This window comes from Lissotriton vulgaris, chromosome 9 (assembly GCF_964263255.1).
Source record: "Lissotriton vulgaris chromosome 9, aLisVul1.2, whole genome shotgun sequence".
NCBI classification, from domain to species: Eukaryota; Metazoa; Chordata; class Amphibia; order Caudata; family Salamandridae; genus Lissotriton; species Lissotriton vulgaris.
Window position 1 is genome coordinate 356,391,918 of NC_141697.1, and position 25,319 is coordinate 356,417,236.

Here is a 25,319-nt window from a genome sequence, read left to right on the forward strand (position 1 = left end):
TCAGATGGTACGCTATGGTCTTTTGTGGTCCCCTCCTGCAGATGCTCCAATTAAATTATGCTGATCTACTAAAGATACACGTGGCCCCTACGAGATAGATTGTTGGATGGATTTGGACAGATGAGTGACTTTTGGTTAAGTAACACAGTACTCCTGCAATGATTTCCTTATTATCTTTTTAGCGGTACAGCTTTAGACCACCTGCCCTTCCTGTCAGCGTTCTGGTCAAATAGTAACTGACTTTACTTCAAACCACATCACCTATGTGATGCAGCGAACATTGTGTTGACTCGGATGACATAGTCATTGGTGCAGAGAATCCTTCACTGTTATGAATGACCTAGTTAATGTTCCATCAACATTGTAATTCAAGCCACAGCACAATTTTTGTGTGCTGAAATGTGCTTTGACAATTTTTTAGCCAGTGCATTGCATTGATGATGTCAAGGGTATGGTGAGTGCCATGAGTGATAAAGGATACAGGTTTTTCTTAATACATGATCTTTTTTTAGCACAAATAGATTCTTTCAAAGGGAGACCTTTACAGCCGCCTTTCAATGCTATTTCATAGAGTTTAAGATAGAGCATTCCAATGCAATCCAATCCAAACAAGCTTTATTCGACATGTTAGTCATAAAAGCATCATACAGAACATATCATACAACACAGAATGTATATGGTTTAAAAAACTAGTTCAAAAGCCTGTTTGATCAATATAGATTAGAAATATGAATAGCAAATTCCATTAAAACAGTTTTAACACTTTTTTAAAGAAACAACAATCTTTTTATTTAAATTAATTGTCATAAAAATAATCCATCTAAATAGCTGAGACTACTGTCTACATAGCATTGTAAATCATTAACTTTCCTTCTTGAGACATGTGCAAAAGAGCAATTATAAACACTCCCTTGTTATACAGCAAATGAACGAGATCTTATAGCCCACGACCACCCCCAAAATTTTTTTTTTTTTTTTTTTTTTTTTTTTTTTTGGTGCAAGACGTTTATTTAGTACCGTTAAGTATACACAGCATACTGCCACAACCCGGAGGCCGGCTGCTATAGCACATTTCATTAATCACAAATAAGCATCAGCGAGAAGGCAATAGTGCGTTGCGGAACTGTATATATAGAAAATAACATCAGTAACAGCACAGGCACAGATAGCATATAAAAGCGTCTTACTTTTGTCGTTTTTTTGGTGAAAAAGAGAACAATAAAAACAAACAAAACAACATCGTCAGAAGCGTGCGCACCCCAAACAAGCAGATTTCGGAGGGAGGGGGGGGGTGGGAACAGCCTCCCGCAGCAACCCGGTGGACCACGAGTGGGTAAAGCATACAGGTGAGTGAAGCAGCAAGGACAGGTCAGGGACATAGCAAGGGGGGTAAAGTGCATAGTGCAGTCACAAGGCATACAACGATGCAGGCAGGTCCAAAGCGGTTCAGTACTCCATTCTCATAACACCTAGAACAGTATTACATTTCACAACTCATCGTCACTCGGCGCTTCCGTTATCAGGTAGCAATGCAGCGGAGCCCAGACATCAGTCGGCCTGGATGAGAGTGGCAGCAACTCCGCATACGTGTGCAGTTGTTCCTGACAATACACCAGGTCTCGTAACCATTCCTTAAACTTGGGTGCCCTGCCTCTGCCCCATCTACAGGCCACCCTCCGCTTGGCTAGCAACAGAGCTAACGCGACATACTTGCGGTGAGCCGCCTGCAGGGGTACGACCCAACCCAATAGTGCCATCTCAGGAGTTGGCGGCACCGCTGCATTGATCATGGTAGAGAGGGCCTGAAACACTAGATCCCAATACTGACGTACAGTGGCACATTCCCAGGCAAGATGGAAAAAGTCAGCTCCAGGGGCCCCGCACCGATCACAATTATCAGTGTCTCGCAGCCCAAATCTGTGTAATCGAGCCGGGGTATAATACAAGCGATGTACGAATTTGTAGTGGATAATTCTATACCTGCTGCTGGATGAGATACGTTCTGTCTGTAGTAAGCTAAATTCCCATTGTTGATCGGTGAGCGGGGCAGGCAGCTCCTGATCCCACTTCGCTTTGGCAGGAAGTGTGGTGAAGTCAGTGTGTGTTCTAACTAATCTGTACAACGTGGACACAAGCTTATATGGATTTGCAAGTTGCAGAATGTGTTGCAGGGGTATGAGGATCGGTGGCTCATGCGGAAAGTCAGGTGTAAGGGCCTGCAGCCCGTGGCGCAAGCGCATATAGTAAAACACATCTAGTGAGGTAGGGTGTATGGTCCCAAATAAATGATCCCTCGTACGGAATTCGCCATTATGATATAGATCCCCCCACGTGCGGACATGGATTTTAGACAGTAAACGCTGGAAGCCAGTTTCCTGCAGCAGCTGCAATTGTGGGTGATAAGCCAGGGGCATACATGGAGCGTAGAGGAACTTCAGCCCCAGGGAAGCACAAATGTGTAGCCAAGCCGAGATAGTGCTAGACAAAGTGTTCGGGGTCTTATCCCTCCCCTCAATAACGGCATACAGAGCTCCCTCGATAGGCGTGGGGTGCGCCAGCCAGTGTTCTGCAGCCAGTTGTGGCATATATCTCGGCTGCCTCACCCAGAAGTAAGCATAGTGCGCCTGAGCCGCCCTGAAGTATAGCTCAAAATCAGGTATACCGAACCCTCCCCGCACATAGGGCCGTGCCAGAATCCCCCATTGGAGCCTAGCCTGCTTCCCTCCCCATACCAATTTTAGCATTGCAGACCGTAGTCTCTTAAAAAAGTATGCACCAGGATGGAAAGGTATGTTAAGAAACAGGTAGAGCAGCTGCGGAAGTACAACCATTTTAATCAAAGAGGCCCTGCCTGCCATCGACAGGGGAAGGGACACCCACCTCGCAACCTGGTCTTCAACCCTACCAATGGCAGTGCCATAGTTCGCTCTCATAAGCGCTTCCCGGTCCCTCTCAATGTGGACTCCCAAGTACTTAAAATCACCTTCAGTCCAAGTGAGCGGATATTCCAACGGGAAGGCCTGAGTGGCCGCCGTGAGGGGAAATATGCACGATTTGGTCCAATTTATTTGCACTCCCGAGAGAGTCCCGAATCTAATGAACTCCCTAAGTATGGGGTGTAGGTTGTCCCGAGGGTGCCGGACATACAGCGTGATATCGTCAGCGTACATGGATATAAGTATTTGTCGCTGGAAGCAACGCAGTGCGCTATCCTTATAATGTTGCCGCAGTTTGGCTGCAAGGGGTTCCGTGGCGATCGCAAAGAGCAGAGGGGATAGGGGGCACCCCTGCCTCGTACCTCTAGAGATCTCAAATTCGGGGGAGAGCTGCCCATTAATAAGGACTTTGGCCGTGGGCCGCGTGTAGAGCAGTTTTATCCAGGAAACGAAGATGGCCGGGAATCCCATGCGTTGTAGTACCCCAAAGACGTAATCCCACTCCAGGGAATCAAACGCCTTGGTGGCATCCAAAAAAAATGGCCGCCATGGGCAGATCCTCATGCACAGAACCGTACACAGAAAAAAAGGTGCGTAGATTGTGGGACGTAGCCCTCCCTGGGACAAAGCCCGCCTGATCCGGGAGGACCAGGTTAGGCAGCAGTAAGCTAATTCGGGTGGCAATGAGTTTTGCAAGAATCTTCACATCACACGTCAATAAGGAGAGGGGCCTATATGAGTCGCAGTGTGATGCAGATTTCCCGGGCTTGAGTAAAGAGATAATCAGCGCAGTTCTCATTGATGCGGGGAGATGCCCCACCTCCAGAGCGTCCTCATAGACCTCCCGCAGTACCGGGGCCATGAATTCAATGTATGTTTTGTAGAATTCAATAGGGATGCCATCTAGGCCTGTGGCTTTGCCCGATTGCATACTCATAATCGCCTCTTTTACCTCGTCAAGCTCAAACGGAGCACTCAAAAACGCCCGTTGAGCGTCACTCAGCCAACCAAGCGCGACATCCGCGAGGTAGTCGTCCAAAGGCGGGCCCCCCAGTCCCTTAGAGGTGTACAGCTTATCGTAATGGCCCACGAACTCGTTAAGGATTTGTGTGGAGTCGCGGAGCAACAGCCCTTCGGCTGTCTCCAGCTCCAGTATAGTTGTAGGCGCCCTTGCAAGCCGGACCGTAGCCGCCAACACCTTCCCAGGCCTATCTCCTTCTCCGTATTTCCGTGCCACCCAGTATTTATGTCTAAATTTCGCCTCCCGTGCAGCTTCCTCGGAATATTCAGTAACCAAATTTCGAATCTCTGCCAGAGTGTCGCTAGCGGGGCGCGCTCGGAGGGTCTCTTCCGCCTGGCTCAGTTTTACTTCTAGTGCCTTTAAGCGGTTCAGGATAGCTTTAAGCACACCCGAGCCCTTTGCAATGCAGAAACCCCGCAGTGTGACTTTGAAGGCATCCCAGACTGTCTCCACTGCATCCACAGACCCCTTATTTCTTGCAAAAAAGTCTAAGCATTCCTCGCGCAGCGTCTCCCTAAATTCCTCATCTAACAGCATTGCGGCTTGCATGCGCCACGCGGTAACAGGAGGGCCTAGCTCAGCTCCGCGCATGGCGACTAGAACCGGGGCATGGTCCGAATAGGTTCTAGGGAGGTGTCGTGCACCAGTGACAGTGGCATACATGTGTGTGGTCAGAAAGAAATAATCAAGCCTGGCCCATGACCTAGCCTGCGCCGTGAAATGCGTTCCCTCCCCCCTCGGCCCGCAGTGTGCTCGCCAAGCATCCACTAGGTGATTCTCCTCCAAGATGGCGCGCAGCACCTCCCGCCCTTTTGTGTAGTGGTGTGGGGCCGGGTGTGAGCGGTCCAGGGTCGGGTTCACAGTAACATTAAAATCCCCCCCCCATATTATGTGTTGCGACCCTGCTTCCAGTATAGCAGCCCAGAGTGTCTCGAAGTACTGCGGGTCGTCCACATTGGGGCCATAACAACATGCAAGGGTGACCGTCACACGGCCCAATCTGCCCCACAGCAGGCAATATCTCCCTTGTGCATCCGATTTCGTGCCAGCCATGTGAAAGGGTGTCGACTTTTTAATCAGGATTGCAGTACCACGGGCATAGGAGGAATACGAGGAGAACGCAGTACTCGAGGCCCATCTACTACCAAAGGCTGGCAACTTGTGGGGTGCAAAGTGCGTCTCCTGCAGAAATGCTATGTGAACATTATGTCTGTCCAGATATCCCAGAATATGGCGTCTTTTCCGATGATCCCCCAAGCCCCGCACATTCCACGTAAGAACATTCAGACAAGTGTCCCCCATCTCAACATTCTTTCATATAACAGAACAATCCAACTGCACCAACAGACCTTACAGTGAAAATCTCCAGCGGCCCACAGAAACCCCGGCCACCACAAGTAGCAGTCCCTGAGTCCCCCCTCCGTATCAAAGACAGTAGACCAGCCCATCCCAGGACGGGTGGAGGGTCGATGAGGTATAGGTGCACACGCTCGACTACAAAATGAAAACTTAAACCCAGTGCAAACCCAGGCATCCAACACTAGAAATCGTAACCGTTGCCATTCAGCAAACAGGCCTCCGTATGTGGCTAACCATGAGGCATCCCAGTTGTCCCCTCTCGAGCAGCGACACATAGAGAGAGGAGCCGGCAACCACAGAGTTAGTATTCGGGGCCACAGGCCCAAGTCAAGGGCAGTGAAAAACAAGGACCAGATCATCACGAACTGCCCCTTTGAAGAACTTCCCCCCACCCCCACCCACTGAAGCGCCCCCAACTCGCCAGTACCCTGTGCCCACCCCCCTCCCCGAGCAAACCCGCAACAACTCAACAGTAACAGTGCATTAAGCAAGTCCAGTGGGGTACACCCATTCGGGGTTCTAGAGGTGCACCGTCGTCCACCCCCGCCTCTCCTCACCGCAGTTACCGCCATGCTTACCGTCCTTGTCCGGGCGAGTGAGTCAGCGTGGGGGGGGTGGGGGCCTGGCATGCTACAGGGCCTGCAGCACCACCCAGCCCTACACTCCTGGGGGCAATGTCAGGAGCAGTAATCCATAGAAAGAAATAAAAAAAGCACATATCAATGAGTCATCAGAGACGAAAGCGAAGATCCCAGTTCAATCCGCATCAGAATCGTGTCCGCCATCCGCCTGTGCAGCTCTCTTGTCCCTTTTCGGCAGGGTCTTGATGTACTCCTCCACCTGTTGCGGGTTCAAGAAAAAGTGTTGCGTGCCTTGGTGGGTCACACGGAGCTTGGCAGGATAAAGTAATGCATAGTCAATGTTCAAGCCTCTGAGTTTTCGCTTCACGGCTAGAAACTTCCTTCTCTGTTCCTGAACAAGCGGAGTAAAGTCCGGATAAATGGAGAAGGACACTCCTTCAAAATTTAGGTTCTGGTTCGCCCTCGCTGCTTTCAGTGCCGCATCCCGATCACGGTAGTTTAGCAGGCGTGCTATGATGGGCCTCGGCGGGGTGCCTGGTTGAGGTTGAGGTCCAAGGGAACGATGGGCCCGCTCCACTATAAACTGTTTGGAGAGAGCCTCCTCTCCCACTGTGGCCATGAGCAGGCGTTCGACATATAACTCCATACGTCCCGTGTTCGTGGATTCCGGAATTCCCGTAATCCGGACGTTGTTTCGCCTGCCCCTCGCCTCCAATTCTTCGTTCTTGGCGGCGATCACCCTCAAAATGTTGTCCATGCGGGATAGTCGCGTGGCTTGCGATGTTGTGGCATCCTCCGTTTCGGATATGCGGCGTTCGGCTTCCGTCAGCCGTTCGTCATGTACATCCATTCGTTGAACTATGCCGTCCATCCGGGCGGAGAGCCGGTCCACCTTGTCCACCACCGTGGCGAAACCCTGCCGCATCTCCTGAAGCATTGTTGCTATCTCCGGGACCAGGGGGGCTGCCTCTGCCGCCGGGCTCCTTGGCGGCGCACTGTCCCCCGTCTGCTTCGTCCCCTTTTTCTGCGTCGCTGGTTCAAATTGCAGCTTGGGCTGCCGAGTATCTGGTTTCCCCATGCCAGGCAAGCAACAACTGCACCTCCGTGTCAAGCCGCTCTATTAGGAAGTGCACGTGTGGGAAACCACGGCGGTGGATCGGTTCCGACGTCCAGTGTCCAAAATAGTCCGGGCCAAAGCAGTCGTTCAACAGAATGTCTCCGGCTCAGAAAGCGAGCCGCCGAGACAGGATCTCACTGCTAGGTTGACGGGCCAGGTCCGCTAGGCGGAGGTGCGCGAGGCGTAGCGCGGCCTACACGCCACGTGTCAGTCCTGGGCGTCGCGTGCGGCACCACGCCGTCAACAGCGAGGCCGTAGCTCTTGATCACTCCCGCTCCAGACTGATCTCGATCTAGCTCCGTCCCCGAAGGTCGTAGAATCTCCAAACTCGGACAGAGTGTGCAGTAGCTATATCTCAATCCCCCAGACCGTTTTCGGGCGGGTGGCCGCAGTTTTGAAGGATAAAAGGAAGGATAAGAATGCCAGGCAGCCGGAGCCACACTAGAGTGCGGCCATTCAGCTCGTGCGCCCTCTAGCGCCCCCCGACCACCCCCAAAATTTTGCTACTGCAACAATAGAAGAAGACGTATCGGAGAGTAAGATTCTTAATGCTTCATTGGTCCTTCTAGTGCCTAGTAGTTTACAAATTGGCCCCAGCCAAGCATGTCGTGGGGCAGCATAGGCGGGGCAGACAAACAATAAGTGTGCTAATGTTTCCCTATTGGCCTGACAAGAAGGTAGAATAATACCACCTCCTTGTGCCCATCTAGAGGTAAACACTCTGATTGGTAGTGCTCCCACCCGAAATTGGAAGAATCATTTCCGGTTGTGCAGCTTTGTAATGAAATCCCAGTATTTTTCTCGACTGGGGGTTATTTTAACTTCCTTTTAACTTAACATACTGGACGGAGGAAAGGGTTGCGGTCCAGTTGCTGGCCGCATCCCGCCCTCCCAAGGTATTTAAATCGCTTTCTAGCACGAGCGCGCTGATTCTGACTGAGCTCACCTCTGAGGCGGAAAGCCAGAGGCTAGCGGGCCTTTTAAAAGTGTGCATTTTGGAAATCTTGTTTTGCATTTTTATTTGATTTGGAAAAGTTTTTAATATTAGCAGCCTCACTGCCGATTACTTCTCATCTCCCAGCGCAGCAGATTACGTGCTGATGCTGTAGGAGAGAGTACTGATAGCCGCCATACTGGACGGAGGAAAGGGTTGCGGTCCAGTTGCTGGCCGCATCCCGCCCTCCCAAGGTATTTAAATCGGTTTCTAGCGTGAGCGCGCTGATTCTGACCGGGCTCACCTCTGAAGCGGAAAGCCGGAGGCTAGCGTGCCTTTTAAAAGTGTGCATTTTGGAAATCTTGTTTTGCATTTTTATTTGATTTGGGAAAGTTTTTAATATTAGCAGCCTGATTGCCGATTACTTTTCATCTCCTAGCGCAGCAGACTACGTGCTGACGCTGTAGGAGAGAGTGCTGATAGCCGCCATACTGGACGGAGGAAAGGGTTGCGGTCCAGTTGCTGGCTGCATCCCACCCTCCTCAACACTGGATATAAGGACAACGTCATCTCGTCCGCGAAGCGGGCGCACCGTTGGCGCGCCGGAGGCGCGCCAACGGCAACCCCGTCTGCGCCTGTCCGAGCCAAGGAAGCTCCCAGCGCCAGTTACGCTGCCTGTTTTGGCCCCTTAGAGACTGATCAACAACCATCTGGTCCCCCTTACTCGAGAGAGATGCTCATACAGTTAGGTAAGCTCTATGCAGACAAAGGAACGTTCAGATTCTTGCAAACGGCCCACCCACGAGCAGACTTTCTTGCTGACAGTGTCTTGAAATGTGGGCTTTTGAATGTGAGGTCCCTGCCTAAGCACAGTATAGAGATCCAGCTGATGATTGAGACACACAAATTGGATATCCTCTTCATGACGGAAAAGTGGACTCACTCAATCAATGCATTTCAATCAATCAATGCATTTTTATAGCGCACTACTCACCCGGAGGGTCTCAAGGCGCTTGGGGAGGGGGGGGTCCGCTCCTGCTCGAACAGCCAGGTCTTGAGCTGCCTCCTGAAGGCGAGGTGGTCTTGGGTCGGGCGGAGGTGGGTCGGGAGGGAGTTCCAAGTCTTGGCGGCCAGGTAGGAGAAGGACCTTCCTCCTGTGGTTGCCGTAGTCCAGGCGGCTGGTGACGAGGGCCTGGGTGACCGTCTTCCTGGTCTCGGTGAGGATCCACCGGAATATCTTATGTAGCATGCGCAGGATGTTGAAGCACGACGAGGAGACGGCGTTGACTTGTCTGGTCATGGAGAGGGAGGAGTCCAGGATGAAGCCCAGGTTGCGTGCGTGGTCTGTTGGTTTGGGTGCGCTGCCCAGGGTGGGGGGCCACCAGGAGTCGTCCCAGGCGGAGGGTGAAGAGCACAGGATGAGGACTTCCATCTTGTCTGAGTTCAGTTTCAGGCAGATGTTCATCATCCACTCGGCTACGTCTGTCATCCCTTCGTGTAGGTTGGCTCTGGCGGTGGCGGGGTCGTTGGTGAGGGAGAGGATCAGCTGGGTGTCGTCGGCGTAAGAGATGATGTTGAGGTTGTGCTGGCGTGCGATGGCCGCAAGGGGGCTCATGTAGATATTGAAGAGGGTGGGGCTGAGCGAGGAGCCTTGAGGAACGCCGCAGATGACTTCGGTGGCTTCTGATCTGAACGGGGGGAGGCGGACTCTCTGTGTCCTTCCCGCGAGGAAGGAGATGATCCATTCTAGTGCCTTCTCTTGGATTCCGACGTTGCTCAGGCGCTGCACTAGGGTGCGGTGGCAGACAGTGTCGAATGCCGCTGAGAGGTCCAGGAGGATGAGGGCCGCAGGTTCCCCGTTGTCACTCTGACTGTCTGGTTGATCCCGGCTGTGCTGGTCCTCCTGGGTTTACATTTTTACATCTCCCTAGGCCTAATGGGAGGGGTGGAGGGGTAGGAGTTATTTTTAATGCAACTTGCAGAATCAATACTATTGACCTAGATCTGGCTGAGGGTACGGAGCTGTTGGAACTATCTATCCGGACTCACTCCGGGACTATTTTTACTGGGGTGCTATGTTATAGACCGCCATGGGCTTTTAGCATGCAGCAGCAACAATCGCTATTAGCTACCCTGACTAATATCGCAGCTTCACACCATAAGCTGGTTATTTTGGGGGATTTTAACCTCTGGCGCAATGGCTCCCTTGACTTGGGTCTCCTTAACCTACTTCAGTCTTGTGAAGCTTCGGCCTTTCTCAGCAGGTCATGGGAGCTCACAAGGCGGGACACCTCCTAAATCTGGTGTTCGCGGCTCGTGACCTGTTAGCTATGGGGGAAACTCTGCCCATGGATTGGACAGATCACTCCCTCCTCAAATTCTTTGTAAATATTAACGGTGCTCATACCAGGGTTCCTGTGACTGCTAAGGAATTTCGGTGCAGAGACTGGAGGGCTCTTGCACGCTTGAAATCCTTAGAGGGGGTGTTTAACGTGAGAAAGTTTTTTGGCTTGGATAAGCAAGTGGAGGAAAACTACGCTTCACTTTGCTCGGGGATCACAGCTGTGTTGGATGCCCATGCTCCCCTAAAAACACGTAGTTGCAAGGGGAATGTTTCTTCCCCCTGTTTCAATGACACACTGAAAAACTTGAAGCAGGGCTGTAAACTAGCTGAAAGAAGGTGGAGGCGGGAATATGAGGAAGCATCTAGTGAGTTATGGAAAAACAAAGTTTTGGAATATAGGAGTCTGATTAAGAAATCTAAGGCAGACTATTATTTCTCCTTGATTTGTAATTCTACTAATAGCTCCAGGAGCATCTTTAATATATTAAACAGCTTTACTAATCCTGATTGCTCCAAGAATGCAATTGTCCCGTCTCAAGAACTCTGTGAGAACCTTGCCAAATTCTTTGGAGAGAAAATTGAGCAAATTATTGAGGATTTGGAGGTTTCTCCTGAGTCTGGTTTCTCTCATGACACTAGACCTGGGTCGCCGGTGGACAGGACTGTCGAGCCAGCCTGGGTGCCGGAGGAACCATTATTTGAATTCCCACTCCTCATGGAAGATGCATTCAGTGGGCTAGCCAAGGGGATCTCCTCCGATTCTCCTTTGGACCCTGTGCCACATAAAATTTGGAAGGAATATGAAGAGGAATTATTTCCTTCACTCCGCCTAATCTGCAATCAATCTCTTGCTACTGGTATTGTTCCAGCCCAGTGGAAACGGGCGGTGATTTTTCCCCTGTTGATAAAGCCCTCTTTAGACCCGGATTGTTCCAAAAATTACAGACCCATTTCCCTGTTGCCTTTTCCAGCAAAGATTGTTGAGCGTCTGGTTAGTGCTACTCTCTCCAAACACCTGGAACAGCATCATCTATTAGAGGATGATCAATTTGGTTTCCAGCCAGCTCACGGGACCGAAACGGCCTTGGTCACCGCCATGGATGAGCTTCAGAGGCGTGCAGACAGGAGGCAGGCAGCGTTTCTGATCCTGCTAGATATGTCTGCCACCTTCGATACGGTCAACCACAAGATCTTGTTGAACCGGTTATCTGAGGCGGGGGTGAGAGGTAGCGCTTTGATGTGGTTTCGATCATTCTTGCAGGATAGGCAGCTGGCGGTTTCTCTTTGTCCCCCTTTCAATCGGCCTTCACTCAGGTACCTCATGGGGTCCCTCAGGGCTCAGCAATCAGTCCCATACTTTTTAATCTGTATCTTAGACCTTTGATCTCGCTCATTAAAACCTATAACATCAGGATTGTAAACTACGCTGACGATACGCAGATGATCCTCTCCTTTGAGGTAGAGGAATCAACAGATGTGGAGGTTTTCCACAATTGTCTGCGGGATACGTCATGGTGGCTAAAGGATAATTCCCTTCAGTTTAATGCTGGCAAGACGGAGGTGCTCTTCAGCGCCGGGAATAAGATCTCCCGCCCGTTTCCAGAAAACTTCTGGCCTCCTAAAACAGCGACTAAAGTACGGCCTGTGGATTCAGTCCGGAACTTAGGGGTCATGCTAGATCAAAAGCTCAGTATGGAGACTCACGTAAAAAAAATGACTGCCTATTGCTTTGCCATCCTACGCTCCCTGAGGAAAGTCTTGCCACTCTTACCATCTCAGGCTGGTGCTCAAGTGGTAAGGTGTACAATCCTCAGCAGGCTGGACTATTGTAATGCCCTTTTGCTGGGGTCCCCTGAGTTTCTTCTGGATAGGCTCCAAAAGATACAATCAGCGGCCGCTAGGTTGGCTCTGGGGTTTCCTAGAAGAGCACATGGGCCGACTACCCTTGCAAAACTGCATTGGCTACCTATGAGGCAGAGGATACAATTTAAGGCCCTCTGCCTGATCTTCAGGGCTCTCCATGGAACCGGCCCTGCCTCCCTGCAATCGAAATTCGTTTGGTATACTCCAACCAGGCTGCTTCGATCATCAACCGCCAGGTTGGTGAAGGTACCTAGATTCAGGAAGGTCAGAGCAGGGGGAAGATCCTTTGAAGTGGCTGCTGCTAAACTGTGGAATTTGATCCCGCTCGAGATTAGGCAAATCACGGAACTTCTTCCAATTAGGAGAAGGATCAAAGCCTGGCTGTTTCCCAAAGTAACTCCTTGAAAGGTCACGCTCCACCCGTTACTTGTAAAATGTAATGTAATGTTAAATGTTATTTATATCGCGCAGCAATCGCTCCAATGGAGCATCTAGGCGCTACCTCCGTCAAATTACCAGATGACAAAGTGACTCAGAGTTGGACCAAAAACAAAGGCAAGCATCAAACTAGAGTTCTGGCCATGCTATCTTGCAGTTTAAATATCCAAGTTTTTAATTCTTTGCAGAACTCTGTTTCTTTATCCAGAGTTCTCAGGGCAGGAGGCAGAGTATTCCAAGCCTTTGCACCCAGTACTGCCAGGGACTTTCCTCCACGGGTTTTTAAACGAAACCTAGGAACCACCAGAGTATTGGAATTTGATGATCGTAGGCTTCTGGTTGGGCAGTATCTCTTGAATTTTTTCTGTAGATATAGTGGTCCTGTTTTGTGCATTGCTCGAAATGTTATAATCAAAACCTTGAACAGGATCCTTTTTACAATGGGAAGCCAATGAAGAGCTTTTAATGCCCCTGAGGCTGACGATCTTTTTGGCCATTTTAGCACCAATCTGGCAGCAGCGCTTTGCACTAGCTGTACTTGTCCGCCCTTCTGAGCCTGTCAGCACCAGGATGCCTGCAAGGTGACAGTGCACTTTATAAGTGTTTTAAATAAATGAATACATAAATAAATAAATAAATGAATAAAAGCCACCGGTTAGTGAGGATGTCTCATTACTTCTCCATGTCTTCTGCACTACCATTTCCCAATACTTTTCCTTTAAGATCACTTTTGGGGGGAATGGGGAACCTGTTGGATCATCCCGGGGTGCTGGCATGCCCGTAGATGCTAGGATGTCTCTAACCTCCCGTAGCCATTTGATTACATGGAAATGATCAGCCTGTAGAATGTGTTTAAGGCCTGCAGCATATGATGCTAGTTTAGGTGTACTCCAGATTTTACGCCAGTACAATATAGGGTGTAATTTGGCTATATCTGCCAGTGGTTTTCTGCCAAGATTGTAGAGAAGGGGGCACGCAGGTGTACTTTGTGCAAGAGTTGTAATTGTATGTAGGAACCTATTTTCGGCTACAGTGAGCTTTGACAGATTCTCACAGCCCCAGAGTTCTGCCTCGTACAAGGCTGAGCTAACCACCTTCATATTATAGATCTGGAGTACTGGGCTGATTGGTTTCGTAAGTGAGGTATTTTTCTCAAGTTGGAGCACTCCTGATAACTGCTGATGCATCAGGGTTGCCAGGCCGATCTGATGGTTCCATTTGAAATCATTCTGTATATTAACCCCCAAAAAAGTAGAAGTATTGACTTGATCCAAGGGATGATTGTTCATTAAAATGCCACTTTAGAATGTTCTATGTGGGTTAAAAGCCATGATTTCATTTTAGATACATTAACTTCCAGGCCCCTTGTACAGCAAGACTCCTCAAATATCACGAGGGTCCTTGAAGATCACTCTGGGTTTTTGAAATAATTAATGTATCATCTGCAAACATTAAAATAGGGATTTTTTCACCTGCTAGTTTTGGGGCATCAGTTGCAATAGATTCCATGCAATTCACAATTCCGTTATTGAACAGAGAAGACAATGTAGGTGCCTGTCGGACACCTTTCTCGATGGGAAAGGGACTAGTAACTTTCCCTTGTGAGCCCCAGCGGATTTTAGCATAATTATCCCCATGAAGTCTCACAATGAGAATTGGTAATTCAAGTGGCATCCCCATATTTTGCAGGACTGCCCAAAGTTTGGGACGGGGATCAGGTCAAAGGATGACTTAAGGTCAACAAAGGCAGTGAATTAGGTTAAACCGAAACACCTGGTTGATGGTACTGGTAAATGCCCGAAAGCCAGCCTTTAGAGGGAATAGAATACTATTTTCATCTATCCAATCTTGTAACTTATTGAGGACAAGCCACCCCATTACCTTTTGTAAAGAATCTATTCAGCTAATAGGTCTGTAATTACATGGGAGTGATGTATCCCCCTTTTTAAACACAGGTATAATTTCCTTTCGAGGATTCAGGAACAGACGCACCTCAGGCAACCGCATTAGCCGGCAGGAAGAAATATTGGCACCATCTGGCGATATCATACAGAAATATGTCTGCCGGAATGTCATCAGGTCCTGGGGCACTATCCCCTGTTACTGATCTAAGTGCTACTTCGACATCAGCCCAGCAAAAAGCCTTGTCTTGATGGAATGAGGAGCTCAGCTACCCCGGGTATAGCTCTGCTATGTTAGGAGCATAATGGGGTTTAAAATGTTTGACCCTGTCCTCCTGAGTCACATGATTTTGTGGCTGTTTTGGCTGGCCACCTCGGTTCCATTTTATGATGTTCCAGAAGTGCTTGGTGTTACCCGTGGCACAAGCCTCTTTAAGGTCCTGCAATCTCTCCTCGTCCCAGTCTCTCTTTGCCTTTTTCTGAGTGCTCCTGTACATTTGCCTAGCTGATCGGACAGCAGCGGGATCACCTACTCTAATGGCATGTGCTAATGCTTTATTAAACCAATGACTAGCTTTCTTATTTTCACTACTTGGTGTCTTACACTGTTTGATGGAGTATGTGCGCAGGAGGGCAAATAATTTATTAGGGTAAAGATGGTAGCCTTGAGGACCTCCGATTTATCTATGCAAGCCTCTAACTCAGCTATAGCATGGTGAATATCCTTGGTAATATTAGATATGAGTTTGGGCTTCTCTAGTATCTTCACCCATTTTAAGAGTCTCATGTCATTGGTAGGGACAACGTCAAGGCCTAGCACTTCGCCACCTATTGATGTAGGTGCCTTCTGTCGTGGTAGCCTAAAGGAGGCACACAAGCGGTTGTTATCACTCTCCAACCTGTCCCTCACTATCATGTCATCCAAAAGATGCCATTGTTTCAGACTAATTAATAGGAAGTCTATCCGACTAGTGCTAGATCCATTATTAAACGTATTTGCCCCACCTCTATCAGAAACTGATCTTCAATTTGCCGCCCTTAAACCTTTCTCCAGACAAACAGAATTAATTTGAATAGCCACATCTGTCCATTTTCTTAAGGGTGCAAGCTCCAACTTTGTGATTCTCCACTGGGCATCTTCCTCTTCCATGAGGTATAGTTCATCTTTAGCTAGGGGCTCAAACGGCGAATTAAAATCACCCGGTATTAAAACATAGGATTCTCCCGAGTAATGATCGAGAAGATCGTCAAGAGCCACTAAAACTCCTGACTTCTTTCCTCTAGTTCCTCTAACATAAACATTATAAATGTCTATGCTCCCAAGGAGACCCATGTACAATCTTATGGCCATGATATCATTGCTTTGGGTCGCAAGTACCTGAATATTATAGCCGAGTTCTTGTCTGACCCAAATTGTCAACCCCCTTGCACCTCTTGTGACCAGAACATAATAATTTAAATAGCCTAACAGTGGAGGGGAGCCACCAACCTTGTTGCTTGGAAAAGGCAGATTTTGTGACAGTCAATAAAATCATGCCATTTGGTGAGATGCAAATTTTGAGTTAATTTCGGCAACATTCCATGACAACAAAGTTTCCCTTTGTGAGGAGTGTCCCAGTATCAACGACACATTCAATCTCCTAGGTAATGTACTTCTAGTCTCCCTCAGGCCCTCCTCCAAACACAGTGATGTTGTTATTTTTCCTACAGTTCGATCAGGGCCTATACTCAAGCACTCAGGACTAGGGGGGTTGTCCCTTGTAGATATACAAACATTTTGGGGTTCATGATGCATATGGGGCACATACTTGAGTCAATCATTGGTCTCCAATGAGGATTTTTCCACCTGTCTAGTGTAAGTCTGCCTAAGATATTCTCTACCCTAGGTATTAAGTGTGAATCGCCTAAAGTGAATAGATGACGAATCCAGAGAACTAGTTCTGAACTCCAGAGCAAAGAGATTTTCAGCCAGATCTGCCCTTACTAGTGTGAGCTCAATACAATCTGTATGATGGGTTGGGGAGGTAAGCCTACGAGCATTGATGATATCTTCCCTAATCACTGAGCGGCATTCTCTAACATACCGAATCCAATGGATTGATTTGTTTGTAAGGGAGTCCACAGTTTTCGTGCCTTTGCTAGAGTCATCTTTGGGTACATTCACCAAAAAATTCTGTGTGGGTGGGGCACATTCGAATTATTCACATCTACCAGGTCAGCTTGGAAACTGTTCTGGAGTTGATTAATTTAGGAAGAGTAGGTGTATCTGCCCTGTGAAGTCTGATCCCTAATAGTTGCTGGTCTACCATGATTAATAGGATTTCCTACCCTATCATTGAGTAAACTCATAGCTGGAGAGGGTGTTGGCATTGGATTTTTGATCAGGGCTATGGTGGGAGCAGTTAGACGACCAATGGGGACAGTGCTTTTAGCACCAGGAACTGTTCCACTCCTCATGATGGTGGACTGACAAGGTCGGAATGGAGGTCTAGGTATGAGGTTGCTATGCTCTGTACAGGAAGAATCCATTTGCAGTAAAAGCTTAACTGTTTTGGTTAGGTCCTCAATCATTGTTTTCATGGTCTCTATTTCAAGCCTAAGCAGATTAACCAGTTGTTTCTTGTAACAACCCAGGATAGCTGGGCGGTGGCGCTTGCAGTGGTTGGGTATTTTTATCCTTGTCGCCATCAGGCACTACCAGCAAGTGAGAGAACCTATTTGTGCAATTAATAATGGGATCTAGTTGCGGCAGGTTAATACAGAGGGACCTATTAGGGGAATTATCTTCCCTTGTTTTATCTTGTTTTCTCTCAAAACACGTGGCAATGGGCCCCTTTTTACCTGTTTTGAGAAACATGGCTGGGATTGCGGGATTGCGTTTAGGGCTTTGATTAATGGATTGAGTACTTCTATGGGGAGATTTGTCAACACCAACTTGTGTGTTAGGCTCTGTATCCAATATATTCTCGGTCTCACTAATAAGAGTGCCAATGCAATCAACCACACAGTTTCTACTTGCATGTTTAAGCAATTTCCTGGCTTTTGTCACCTTACTACCCTTACAAGTGCCACTACTCCCCCCCCACATCCCTCCATGGATTTTCTTTTCCCATATTACTACAATACCTTAACCTGCTTAACTTTTCCGTGGATATTCTCAAGTCAGTCTTATGATTCAATTTAGAAACATTTCCATTACATGTCCTTACATTTATACTCACCAACCTCAAGAGAGCTTTTGATACATTTGTTTAGAAATGGAAGATACCCAGGATAGTCAAAGATTTCTCAAATTGGTGCATTTTGGCTGGCCAAGCGGTCATGCACATTTTTCATATTCCCCACCAGGTTGTAATGGACAGCCTGGTGGGCAATATGCACAGGCTCCCGGTTCCGATTTGAGCCCTGATTCATGGCACTCATTGCAGTGTTGAGATTGACTCAGGGTATCCTGTGTGCCCTGAGTTTCTTGCACCTCTGGACTAGAGCCAGGAAGAGCAGAGACGCGGCCGTTGGAAAAGGTAAGTATTTTTTAAAAACAAATATTTTCAACCTGAAAGTTCCCTACCAGCTGCCACTGACACTGCAGCTGTAGTACTAAGCCAATACAGATCATATGAAGATTTAGGAATACCATTAACATTTCAGGAACATATAAAATGGTTCAAAGGTGACCTACCATATTGTATTGTATTGTATTGTAATTGCATTTATATAGCGCGTACTACCCCTGATGAGGCGTCAAAGCGCTTTTTCGACGAGTAGCATGCCACTCCGGGACCCACAGAGCATTAGTGTTGAATTAGTATAGTGAAACATGCAAGTACATTTTAATTGGTGGCTAGGTTAGTCAGTTATTTGGATTTGGAATGATAGCAGAAGGATAGGCCATTGGACAGAGTTGACTCTGCCGCCGCGTGACTGCCGACTGTGGGACGGGGATATGGATATCAATGTCGGGACCCCCAATAATTTATGTCCTATTGCCGCCATGATGTTAGCTACCCCACGGGCACCGGAGGACAGAAGGAGAGCGGAGGCTTAGATACTGTGATGTGAGGGAAACAACGCGGAGCCGGCCCCGGAGCGAAAAGTTCTCCGACCCACCTCCGACTCCAAACAAACTGGCTGGCCATCCGGAGCTCCGGCCGTCAGAGGACCTTACACCGCCTTCGTGAGAGTGCCGACTTGAGCCCCGGAATAGATATTCTCAGACCCCCCACTGCCTGCACCGTTCCTGCGTAGGGGAGCCCGATGTGTGAAGCATGAGGACCGGCGATGAGAGGGCGTGTAAGAGGACCGACGAGTGAGTTGCCGAGGAGCACTGCTGCTCGGAAGAGACAGAGACGCAATGCCCCATGGGACAGCAGTTCTCACGAGAAGCGGCATAATTCCAGCCACATAACCATACGATCCCACATGCTGCTGGGAGAATTATATGAGGAGTGCTGAAGGTAGGACTGAGCAAAAATCGATCAAGAAGGGGGATAGAGGGAGCCTGGGGAGTTAGGACCCGGCCTGCCTGACCTTAAAATGGTGGCCGCTGCGGACACTCAGATCTAAACAAATAGATAGTGGCAAATGAAAAAGGACAAGGAATGGAAACAGAGGAGGGCATCCAGACATCAGTTAAACCTAACTGCTAAAAAGGCGGCCATCTTGAAATGTCTACTTAACAAAGAAAGAAAGGAAAAAGAACGTGAATTGAAAGCTAATAACCCATCTTTAACAATAGTGTACGGGCTTTTATGAAATCCTCTCAAAACTCGCTTCACACCCTAGATAGGAGAAGAGATCTAACTCAATAACAGGCAAACTGTCCCATCAAACTGGACAAAGGGAGCTAGCAGAGCAGACGAAAAGTTTTTGGAACTATTAGCAGTCAAGTAGAGAAGAGTCACCACAAGGAATCAGCAAGGAGCAAACATGGACAAAAGCTTTTTAGAGCCAGCACATACCATAAAATATCCAACCAATTTATCCAAAAATGCAGCCAAAAAATTCAAACACAACATAATGAGAAAAAACCCGGACAAGCTGATCTCTGACTACTACTTTAGTATAGATAAAGGCATTATAGTAAACGACTTGTTATTCGTCACAAGAAAAACAGCTAAATGGCGCAATGCAATTACAAGAATGCTCATCACAAAATCAATAAACAATATCCCACATGGCACTAAAATTACGATCACACCGTCACCAAGATGTAGAGCGAACCTATGTATAACCATATATAAAAACAAAATAGTGCTTATACAAGCAGCCAACAGCGAATTAGATGAATTCAACATTGTGTTCTCGATTTTAAAGGATTCAGTAGAGAAATCAAGATGTCAACTACTCCAGACCCCACAAGAAGACACACCAGGCACCAACAATACCACCACCAGAGATATCACACGAACTGGAGACCATCAGGATCAATCTACACAATTAGGAGAACGAATTGGAATAGGAATGACAATAACTGAGGAGGACACAGAAAGAACAGAGATGTCGACACAACTTGCAAGCCGCGACCAGGAGCTATTCCAAAGGAAAGAACCGCCGCCGCCCCCCAATGAAGAGATATCTCACACATCTCGCACATATCAGACATCTCATTCGAATAGGCCGATCAATGGTAACCTGGAAATTAATACGTTAGAAGATATCAACCACTCCTTACCTCAATCTAGTACAATACAAGTGACATCTGGAGACATACCCCCAAACGTACTACCAATATCAAAAAACATAGATATCACATCCTACATCGAAAATAGAAACGGTACAGACAACCGAATGGATGACAAAAAAAAAGGATCCCGGCAAAAAGAACAGATCAAAAACACAGAAAAGCAAAGCGCATATCCCAAAAAGAGAGAGGAATCATTCCTAAGAGGTCACTCCAAAATCAGAGAGATATCAAAGAGCTTCAGACACTAATTGGCAACATGGCACAAGACACACGAAGCACGCTACAAGCGATGGAAAAGCTACTCGAAATGACGGCAAGCACTCATTCTAAAGTCGTACATATTCAAGAGCTAGTACACTCATCTCAAAGAAAGAGCAATGAGACGGCCATGCCATTATCACAAATTAAGAGCAATGAGAAGGCCATGCCATTAGCAAGTAGGCACAACCGACCAGATAGGACTAGTGATTACTTGTCGGAAGAAGAAACCCTCACCTTACTACGAACATATGAGACATCAGACCGCACTAGAGGGGAGGAAATTAAAACAGTACCGATCGACCCAAATAGAACATCCAGACAGAATGGAAGAAAACCCAATCTACAACATGTCCAACTAAACAGAATCACAAAATCCGAACCTAAGTAGCTCAGGGACACCTCTGATTAGCCTTCTTCTCAATTGTCGGTCTGCAACAAAAAATGCATCAGACATAGCGGACCTCATCGGCAGCAAGGAAATTGACTTGACAATCCTTACAGAAACATGGCTGTCAGAGTCCTCGTCTCCAATCATGGATATCTTAGTACCCCCTCAGTACAACATTGTGAGCCTAGATTGACTAAAAAAGATAGGAGGTGGCATAGCCTGTATTCACCGATCGGAGATAGAGGTCAATCAAATTCAATCCGACCCACCAGAATCCTGTGAATACCTAGGTCTCAATATAAGATCAGCAGACAATCAAAGATGCAACCTACATGCGTTTTACCATCCACCAGGAGATAACGCCTCGTTCATTGATGGGTTCATGGAGATCATAACAGCCAACTCTAACACCAACGCCAATAACATATTCCTAGGTGATTTTAATATACACTGGGACGATTACAATGACAACAGGTCGACCCTCTCAAAGACTTCCTAACGGAGCTAAACCTCACCCAAGCATGCACGCAACCTACACACTCGAAAGGAGCTATGTTAGACTGGATAATATCAAGAAACAAAGATACTTCAATCCTCTCGATAGCGCCATGTGACTGGTCAGACCACTATGCCATAACTTTCATGATTCCCACAATGAAAAAGAGCATGACCACGCAACCCATCAAACTTAAAAAATGGACTCGAGATACCAAAGAGTCCAATATTGATCTATTAGTATAAAGCTGTGAGAGGGACCTAAATCCACCTAATATCCTTCAGAATGTGAATGGTCTAACACACCACTACACTATATCAGTAGAGAATATTGTCAACACCACCATGCCGCTAAAACTGAAAAGAGTCACAGGGAAGATAAAAAATCCATGGTTTAATGGGACATTGAATGAAGACAGGCGAAAACTGAAATTGGCTGAAAGAAAATGAAGGCAACACCCATCATCCCCCGAACTGAAATCCCTCAGAAAAATCAGAAACGAATACAACAAAAAGATCCTCAACTCCAAAAAAGAATTTATAAGATCAGAATTGGATAATGCCAAAAATAGACCACAGAAACTATTCAAAATCTTAAAGCAACTATCCAATAAGCTAGCCAAATCTACCCAAGAGACCATGAAAACAAACATAAGCTGTGAAGAATTTGCGACATTTTTCACTGAAAAGGCCAACACTCTTGAAAGAGAACTCAAAAGCGCAGCTGACAACCTCCCCAACCACCCACGATCTACGATCGACACTCGATCGAAAACGGCCGATAACAGTACAAAAAACAAGGCACAATGGGATACCTTCAAATTATACGCCCAAAATACCATCACCAAAATACTCTCCGATATCAAACCTAACAACCACTACAATGACCCACTCCCGTATAAATGGCTAAAAAGAATCAGCCATATTGTGATTCCTATTTGGACCAATATAATAAATGCCTCGATATCCCAAGGGATCCTTCCAGATTGCCTAAAAACAGGTCAAGTCGTCCCCATCATCAAAAAACCCACAGCGGACCCGGCGGATCCTAATAATTTTCGTCCAGTGACGAATATTCCATTACTTGCCAAACTAATCGAGAAGTGCGTGCAAGATCAACTGAGCCGACACATCACCAACTTCTCCCTCCTAGACGACTACCAATCAGGATTCAGAACAGGACATAGCACGGAAACGGCGATCCTTCATATTTTCGATGACGCACTAAAGGCCCTTGACCAAAATCGAACATGCCTACTGATCCTCCTGGACCTGTTGTCTACATTTGACATGGTAAACCATGAAGCACTACTGACCAGGCTCAAGGACAGGATGGGAATGTCTGGAAATGTGCTGAAATGGTTTGAATCTTTTCTGTAGAACAGAACACAAAGATTCCTGGTCAACCAATCACTTTCACCATCTTGTCCTAACTCAATTGGAGTCCCACAATGATCTACATTATCTCCATCTCTGTTCAACCTGTATGTCGAACCACTTACAGAAATTCTTCGAAATTCAAAAATGTCCTATCACATGTACGCAGATGACACGGAAATATATATCAAGATTGTGTCTCTGGAAGACATCAAACTAATGAATGAGGCACTAAAATGACACTGCAATGGCTAACGACCAATCATCTGAAGCTAAATGCACACAAAACAGAGTTCCTACTAATTTCACCACCAAAGAACTATACAGAATTGAAGGAATGGATCAAGCTGGTGACAGCACTAAAATGCACCCCTACCCTAATTAACTCAGCGAAATCACTAAGAATTACATTAAATGTGAACCTAGACCTGAAAGCCCACATTAAATCAATGGCAAAAAGTGCCCATTTCATTTGAACTAAATAAGAAAAGTGAAACCTTTCATCTCAAAGACGGATCTCAAACTGGCAGTCCAGTCATTAGTTATTCCAAGGATTGAATATGGATGCACTACCTTAGCCGGTCTACCAAAAATATCTACAGCACCATTAAAAGCATGCCTCAAGGAGCAGCAAGACTCATCACCGGATCTAGAAAATTCGACCATATCTCTCCTCACCTGAAAGCATTAAAATGGCTACCCGATAAAGCCAGAATTCAGCTAAAAATCGCCTGCGTCACACACAAAGCACTCCTCTACAATACACCAGGATACCTCGCCGAGAAATTGAATTATCAGGAGGAAGCAGACCAGCTAGAAGTGCTAAGGAGCTGTTGTTGAGACCACCCATTTTCAGGAAGAAGAAAACCTATGACAGAGCATTCTCAGGAGCAGCCCCCAAAATCTGGAACTCCCTCCCTCCAAACATTAGGAAAATTCGAAACACAGCCACATTTAAGAGGGAAGCGAAGATCCTCCTGATGAGTAAGTTCCTTACATAGGTAAGACAACTCATCACTAAAACTGAAATAGTGACGTTCCAATACAGAACATCTAGGTAACTAGAAGGCGTTAATGGAGATAAATGCTCTACGATATGAATCAGGACCTGTGAATCAGGTCTGGCGGTACACATGGTGACCAAGCTATATGTTGATATTTACCTTATGCTACTATTACTGTATCTATATATATATATATATATATATATATATATATATTCCCACCCCCTTAGAGTCGAATAATTATGTACTTCGTATTGTAATTTGTCCAGGTTCTATCAATGCAATTATGGCTAAGGTTCCCACCAGACTGGGAGGAAATTCCATTCTGGAGTGCTCAAAAAACAAACCAGCTTGAAACAGTATTTGCCTATACTGAACACCATAATAAACATATGCCTGATCTACAAGAAAGTGACTGAACGTGGCACTGCAAGCCATTTGGCTGCCCTGCACTGAGTCACTTTCAAAGCACAGGGATGTGACATATTTACAATATTATGTTGCATCCCTATGCTTTTCCCTGTGCTGGCGCACAACGGGCTGCTATTTGCCAATGCAGGCACCATTGCACCATGGTGCAAGGATGTCTGGTTTTCAGGGGAGATTGTTTTTGTGTAGGAAGGAACACCACAAGAGGTGATTTCCTCTTTCTATGTGTGCTATGTGTGCTGCAGAATGCAAAAACGAGGAGCAATTAAAACATTTCTCCTCATTGTGCCTTCCTGGGCCTCCCCTGGGAGGCTTAGCATTCTGACACATTCCTAGGTTTACAAAAAGATGTAGATCTGGAATTGCAGAAAAAGCCATGGGTGTGACATGGGGACACCTACAGCAACACCCATGGCACGCCCCTTTCACACAAAGTGCTGTTTGAAATTGGGCCATATTTACAAGGACACGAAAAGCCACACAGGGTGGCTTTATGTGTCCCTCTAAATATTGGGCAGCAAAATTCACCGCCGATGTGTCGCAAAAAGTGTTGAACCAGCAGCACAAAGGGCTTGTAAATAAGCTCCATAAAATTCTCACAATGTGCCTGCCACTAGGGATGGTTCCCCCGGTAGATGAATGTGCCACATGTGGCACAGTTTTTGCTAAAATATATACAATAGAACATGGTACACCATGTATAGCTGTTATGCATGTGGAGAAGTGTGGCTCACTGGTTAGAGGAGGCAGACCTGGAAGCAGAGGTCAGCCCGGGACGAGGGTTCAATTCCCGGCTCGGCGGGGTCTTGAGTCCTAAAATGTCCATGGACTTGACAATTCTCGCTCTGGTGCCTACTCGATTCACGGGTTCACACTCTGTGACTCTGGACAATAGCTTGCTTAATCTCCACAACGGCCCCTAGCCGGGTGGGATGCCTGGCTTTCACCTTGCGAATACCCTGCCGGGGTTATCTCACAGGGGAATACCAGGACGGGTTCCCTAAGCAAGCGCTTAGAAACCGCTCGGTGATTTGCGCTATATAAATTCCTGTACATTTACATTTATGCCTGAACTGCTAAAACAAATTCAAAATGAATACAGGTCTGCCACCACCCTGGATTTGGGGCTGTAATAATTGGCAACAATGCTGCAATCGCTGCAATTATTTTAAGTAACATAAAAGAGGA

At 47.1% G+C, this 25,319-nt stretch overlaps 1 protein-coding gene across 1 annotated transcript in view; it reads right to left on the minus strand.

Moving 5' to 3' along the window:
* The window catches only part of LOC147690125 (alpha-1-antitrypsin-like), a 95,575-nt gene that overhangs the window by 2,666 nt on the left and 67,590 nt on the right, over positions 1-25,319 (minus strand). The gene's annotated exons all lie outside the window — the stretch shown is intronic.